Source organism: Corvus brachyrhynchos, unplaced genomic scaffold, assembly GCF_000691975.1.
Source record: "Corvus brachyrhynchos isolate BGI_N302 unplaced genomic scaffold, ASM69197v1 scaffold142, whole genome shotgun sequence".
Lineage (NCBI taxonomy): Eukaryota > Metazoa > Chordata > Aves > Passeriformes > Corvidae > Corvus > Corvus brachyrhynchos.
In genome coordinates, this window is record NW_008237226.1 from 8,166,849 (window position 1) to 8,173,509 (window position 6,661).

Genomic DNA, 6,661 nt, shown 5'->3' on the forward strand with positions numbered 1-6,661 from the left:
TCCATCCCTTAGGATAACTGGCGATACAACACCACTGTTTTGTTTTCAAATTACTGTTTTCTTTCCCTCAGCCATGTATTTTCCTTCTAATACCCTTGTTTTCTAGCATATAAGAAAAGCATATTGAACTTGTGGCCTTGTTGCTAGGTTTCAAGCTGCATTTATGCAGTCTACTGAGACATTCTTCTCGTTTTTGAATTCTGAATCAAGTCCCAAGGCAACAGTGCCCTGTTTCTTAGCAACACAGATGGGTAGACTGTATATTCCAGCTCCTTTGTACAATGGAAAAATAAAAAATTCCCTGAGTAAGGGTGTGCTGCAAGTTCATTGCTTCACTTACCTCCCCCTAGAAGAGAGGAAAGGGAAGCCTTCTGTGGTTGATGAAATTCAGCAGATGAAATTTGTCTGGAAGTCCCTGTCTTTGAAGAGTGGTGAGTCTATCTTTTCTGTTCTCTGCATCTCTCTGGGGTCTGTATTCACCACTGTGCATATGGATCTGTAGGTACTTTGGATCAGTGAGTTTCAGTTTCTAAGATACAAACATAAGCATCAAAATCAATGGTAACAAAGCTGGCAGAGGTGGGATGTGTGAAAGTACGCAGATTCGGTGAAATTAATGGAGAGTCATAGAATTGCATGGCTTTAGAACCTCTGGGTGCAATACCTTGATTTTAGGAAGGAAACTAGGGCTGGAGAAAATGGGTAGAGGATTGAGAGGTAAGGAGGAAATGGGTATTCATGCAACTAACAAGTTAGTGGTGTGTTACCCTGTGTACAAAATGGAGAAAAGTTATCCTTTTAACATAGTCCCTGCAAAGTGTTAGGCAGTTTTGAGTCTTTTTGGAAACATAGGCAAATTCTAAATTTTGCTGCCTCCAGACTGTGGTACTAACATTGCCATGGAGAGGGAGGAGTACAAGGGAGAGGAAAAGGGGCAGAGAAGGACACACAGCTCTGCAGAGCTGAACATTTCTGCTCCTAACACCTGTGGAGGGCCAGGTGCGTACATCGTCTTCTCATGATGGCAACGGTAACAATGCAAAGTCTCAGATGCTGTAATTTTGGCACAGACTAGATGAACAGAAGCACTTGTGCTGTTTGTCCTGTTGACCTTGGCATGTACCTGTTTTACCTGGACCTAAAGCTGGCCTGGTCAGTCTGCCAGTATCTCAGTTTAGTTGAAAACCAAGAAAAGGCTGCCTTACATGTATAAATTATAAACTGTCTTTTTTTCTCCACAATTTATTAAATCATGAGCTAAACACAGCAGCTGGCTATGGTGGGACAGCTGGTTTTCCTGTAGACTGCCCACATACACACTTGATGGGAAGCCTGGGCCACCTTAGAACGCAGAGGCAAAGTGCCCACCTAAGCCTACTCACCTCCTCCTAAGCAGGAACCAGGCCAGGTTGTGCTTCAGTGTTTGGATAGCCTGAGTGTAATCTGTGAAGTAGAAACTGAGTTTTGGCCCCTTCCCAAAGGCTGTCCTGCAGCAGGGATCTGCTGCAGCTGGAAGTGTTCCAGCCGCGTGGTCCCAGGCTGGAAGGAACCTGTCTTGGCAGCACAGCACATCTGAGCATGGTCTGGGAACCAAAATCACCTTAAAAAAAGAGCACAGAAATGTGACCTTCCAGAAGTAATTTGTGGGTACTTGATTTATCTCCAGTAAGCTGCCCTCTCAAATCCTTGTTCAGAAACACAGCTTTATTGGTTAGGACATATTTCCATATGCCCTTAACCTTCAATGGACCATGACCTTCTTTTAGAAAAAAACCCATTCTATTCTCAGAATGAACAAGTAAAAAAAAGAGAAAGTTGTAATGTTAGAGCTTTCCTTCAGGTTTCCTGAGCATTGAGTATTCGAATAAGAAAATATGGTTTGTATTGTGTTTTGGCCTGCTGCAATACCCCTCTGATCCATGTCTTTCTTCCAGATTTTCAGGGCATGAAAGGGGCTCTTGTGTAAGAAAGGTAACAGTCTGGGAGTGGCTTTTAGATCACAGAGATAAAACAGAAAACATGGATAAGGTAGTATCTGTGTCTAGTTCATGCACAGAGCTAAATACTTTACTGCCTATTTAGAGTGTTAATGCTGCTCCAGTTGTCTTTCATCCTGCCCAGGGGCATCCTTGGGTGTAGGAAAGGGCCTTCCTCTACCTCTGGGCAAAAAGATGAAGCTCGTGGCACTGGCTGATGAGATAGCCCATGGCAGGATGTAACACCTGGGCACATATTAGGATAGCAAGGGGGTTGCTCTAATTAATGTTGTGTCCTGGGTGTGCCCAGGAATGTAGAAAAAGATGAAGATGCATCAGGAAGAATGGAGAGCAGAGCTTCAACACTTCCCTCTTTTGAGGTTCATTTTGTCACTTCTACTTGTGCAAAGTGAGACTAGTGTGCACCCAGTTGTGCCCCACTATAACCCCAAACCCCTGCTGTGCTGTGCTCCCCTGTATGTGCACAGGTTTAGTCTCCTGTCAGGGATGTATTGTTTAATGAGACAAGAATTAAAAGATGAAAAAAGGGTGTATTTGAGTTGTTACATAGTGATGAGTATTTCAGGCAAAATAAATTCAGAGGTCCTGTTCCTACAGGCTGGTATGAATGTTTAAATTCTTAACATCCAAGCTTTTGGCTTCAGATGGGCTTTCCCTAGGGTCAGGAGTTTGCTTCGGCAGGTAACTTTGCAGAAGTGAAAGACAGAACCAAGAAGCAGTACTTCTTCATCTAAGCACAGGTACAACATAATATTAAACTACAACCACACCTTTATGTTCAGTGAACGTGCTGGGTTGCGCAGACAGGCATAGCCAGACTGAAAGTAGCAATCGGTAACAACATTCTGTTGTGTGTATGTGTGTGTTGGGTTTTTTCTTTTTCTTTTTGCCAGGGATTGCAATATTTGAGAAGAAAAAATTAATCATCAGGCCATTATGCTCATCCTCCACCAAGAAGAGAGAAAATTTTTCTTTGAAACTCAAAGAAAATTTTCTGCAAGCCTTGACAGGCCTTTCTCACAACAAACTACAGTGCAGCAATCCAAAGCCAATATTGATTTATGGCTGAAGCAACTTCCTGATCTTAGCTACTGGCTCTATAAGTCATCCAACCTTCCTCAGAAGCCACAAGGAAAGGGAAAAGGGGAACGGAAGCCAAAAAGGAGCTCTGAGGCCACAGGCATGAAAGAGCTTTCCAGGCTTAGGTCCAGGCTGCTCTCTCCTCTTCTGGAAAAGAAAAGGGACTTGCCTCAATATGGAACCACAAAGCCCGGATCTCCAGGGACTGTGCAACTACAAAAGGCGTGCCAGGGGGGGCACGGCACTGGCCCAGCATGGCTCCTGCACACCTTGCTCCTTGGCACCATCCACGTGCTGGGCACCTCAGCCTAGGAAAATGCTGATTTTACTGCTCCGCTTAGGTTTAGGGTTGAGCTTAGGGTTAGGGTTGAGAAAACCACAAAGCCCAGAGCTCCAGGGACACTGCAACTGCAAAAGGCATGCCAAGGGGAGCATGGCACTGGCCAAACATTGCTCCTTCCACATCTTCTTGGCACCACCCATGCACGAAGGGAATAACCTGATTTTTATTTATGCCTCAACTTATGTTATATATGAGGTGAAAACTTACTTTAGGCACTGTACTTGAGATGGAAAGGAGCCCAGTCCTGGGGAGACTTTGTCTAGCAGCCAAAAGGGAGAGAAAGCTTCCACGACTGGGCTTTAAGTGACTTCCCCTTGCAGGTGGGGTAGATCACCTGTTTCCCCAGAAAAAATGCCAGGTAAATTGGGCTTTGGGAGGAGCCTTAGCACATAAAAGCTGTTACCTGTACCGCACCCCTAGGGCTGCCATTTCCCGGTTTTCTTAGAGGAAGCGGGGGCTCGCTTGGAGGGTTAGCTCTGCCTCCTTCTTGCCTCTTTCTCTCTGTGGTGCTGCTTCTTCCCTAGTTGTCTGTCCTGTCTGCACCTGTCCTGCCCTGCTTTGGTGCTTCCCAGAGGTAGCTCGTCACTGTGACAACCCGGTGCTCTGCTATTTCCCCAACGGGACAGACGCTGCCTGCACCCAGGCCGTGTCTCCTGCAGTGCCCTCAGCAGCCAGCCCATCCTGGCCAACGCCACATCCTGGCTCGCCACCGCTTGGAAGTAGCGCCCAGCTGCTCACAAGAGCTGCACAGGCTCACAGCTGCTCGCAGCACACACGGTCCATGTGCCGGTCAGACACCTATGGGGCACCCCGAGGTGCAGCAGCAATGTTGTCCTTGTCTTCTGCTTCTCTCTTCATCTCTTGTTTTCCTTCTCTGTACACTGTTCTGTACCCATTCAGTAGGAACATATATCTTTCTTTATCAATAAACATCATTCCATTTCATTGTTTTCACTTCAATTTGAAATTTTCTTTTTTTTTCATGGCATTTCATTTCATCAATTTCTTCTGTCCCTTCACCTTGCTTCCTGATTTCAAGATTTCAATGAGTATAATTTTGGCAAGTTTCAGTCCTTTTCACTGCACTTCATTTCATCCCACACCATTTGGTTATAGTCACTCCTTTTCCAAATTTTCTTCTTTTTTTTCAATTTTTTCAATTTTTTTCCCAATTCTTCATTTCATGGAAGGAAATGAAATCTTGAAATCAGAGAACAAAGTGTAAAAAACACTCTGGAAAGGAGATATGATAAAATCAAATGGTCCAAGGTCCTGAGCCTGGGATCCAGACCTGGGGTCATGTTTCAAGAGTCAGGAGCGAAGGGTCAAAGGTTGGGGGGGGGGCAAAGGTCATGTGGTCAAAGGTCATGAGGGCAAAGGCCAAGGGCCTGGGGGGTCAAAGGTCATAGGGTCATGGGTCAAAAAGGGTCAGGAGGTCTAAGATTATGGCATCAAAGATCAGGAGGTCAAAGGTCAAGAGGTCAAAGATTGGGGTGAAGGGTCAAGGATCAAAGCTCAAGGGTCAGTGGTCAAGGGTACCAACCTCCTCCCACTCAGACTCTCCCCTCCACTCACACCACCCTCCACAGCTCAGACCCCCCCTCACACTGCCTCCAGTGCCGCTCCTAACCCCACCCTCAGCACCACCCCTAACAATGCCATTTTAGGGTTAAGGTTAGGGGTTAGGGTTGTGTCTGTGGAGAATTTCCATTTATGAAAGGACATAAAATCTTGAAATAAGAGCAGGAAGTCGAACAAACACTCTGGAAAAGAGATATGATAAAATCAAATGCAACTGGAAAAAAAAAAGAAAATTTGGAAAAGGAGTGACTACAACCAAATGTCTTGGGATGAAATGAGGTGCAGTGAAAAGGACTGAAAATTGCCAAAATTATACTCATTGAAAACTTGAAATCAAGTGAAGTGAAGAGATAAGAGAAGAAATTGAAGAAATTAAATGTCTTAAAAAAAAATTTTGAAACTAAGTGAAAACAACGAAATGGAATGGGATGACAAGAAGTGCAGGGAAATGGACCAAACCTTGTCAAATTGCTAACTCATTGAAATCTTGCAATCAAAGAACAAAGTGTAACAAACACTCTGGAAAGGAGATATGATAAAATCAAATGCAATTGAAAAAAAAGATGACCAAGATTTCATAATAGTAAATAAATACTAATTTCTCTTAAAACCCAACAAAACTTTTCTTTTTGAGTAATCATGGGTTTTTTTGTTGTTTTTTTTTTCTCCCTCAAGTCTTGACCAGTAATGTAAATTTGCAAAACCAGCAGAAGGGAAAAAAAAAAAAAATGTTTTTCCCACAACCCCAGTGTTATGCTTTCTAACATCACCACTTCAAATGTCCTGACTCTAGCAGGATAATTTATAGCTTCCATACATTTTTTATAGCTTTCCATACAGGAAATGTTCTCAAGGTTTCAGAACTTTCCCCAAGTTCCATATCAGGAATGCTTTAATAACTTGACTGGATCCAGAAGCTAATTCCAGAAAGTCTGATAACTACATGACCAAGTTATTTAGCTGTGAGTGTGAAATCACATTTTAGGCTTTTGTTACAAACCAGGAGATTTTGAGAATTTTAATGTCACCAGTCAGTGCTCTAATCTCAGGACTAAAGGTTTTCTTTGGTAAAATTTTACCTGAGTGAAACAAGTATCTGTAAGTCAGCATTTCTGGAAAGAAGCAAGAAAAAAGCGAAAAAAGCAAGTTGCAACCAAAAGTTTCCAATATAAGTTCCTGGTAACACTGGAGTTTAAAAGGAAATGATCAATCTCAGTGGAAGACCTCTACATCAAAAATATACCTAAGGACTTGCAGCATTGGTCCAAAATTCTTAAGTATAGGCTTGATCCTAAACAAACAAAAAAGGGCAATGTCTATGTTCACTTAGACTTTCTCACCATTCAGGCCAACGGGACATGCTTTATTAAATGGAAACCAGAACTCAATCAGAAAAGAATTGGAAAGGCTAATAAGAAGAGAAAGGCAAGAAATAAAGTATGTAAATTACCAGTGTACTGTGTTTTCTCCTGTGTGTGTAATTCTCTCCTGTGCAGTTCTGATGTGCATCACACCTATTAATTCACAGATAAATATTCAATACAATCAAGTTTTCGACATGTATCTTCACATACCATTTCTCTTCCCTCCCTGATTTCACAGGGCATTCATTATGTTGTCTAAACCCTGAATTTTCATTTTATCTTGTTCAATTAATCAA

The 6,661-nt window shown here is 43.0% G+C and overlaps 1 long non-coding RNA gene across 1 annotated transcript; it reads left to right on the forward strand.

Moving 5' to 3' along the window:
- The first annotated feature begins 215 nt into the window (after window positions 1-215).
- Window positions 216-6,458, forward strand: LOC108445452. Its single transcript, XR_001860307.1, has 2 exons — window positions 216-431; window positions 2,891-6,458. It is a non-coding gene; the product is annotated as an uncharacterized LOC108445452 (long non-coding RNA).
- The last annotated feature ends 203 nt before the right edge of the window (window positions 6,459-6,661 follow it).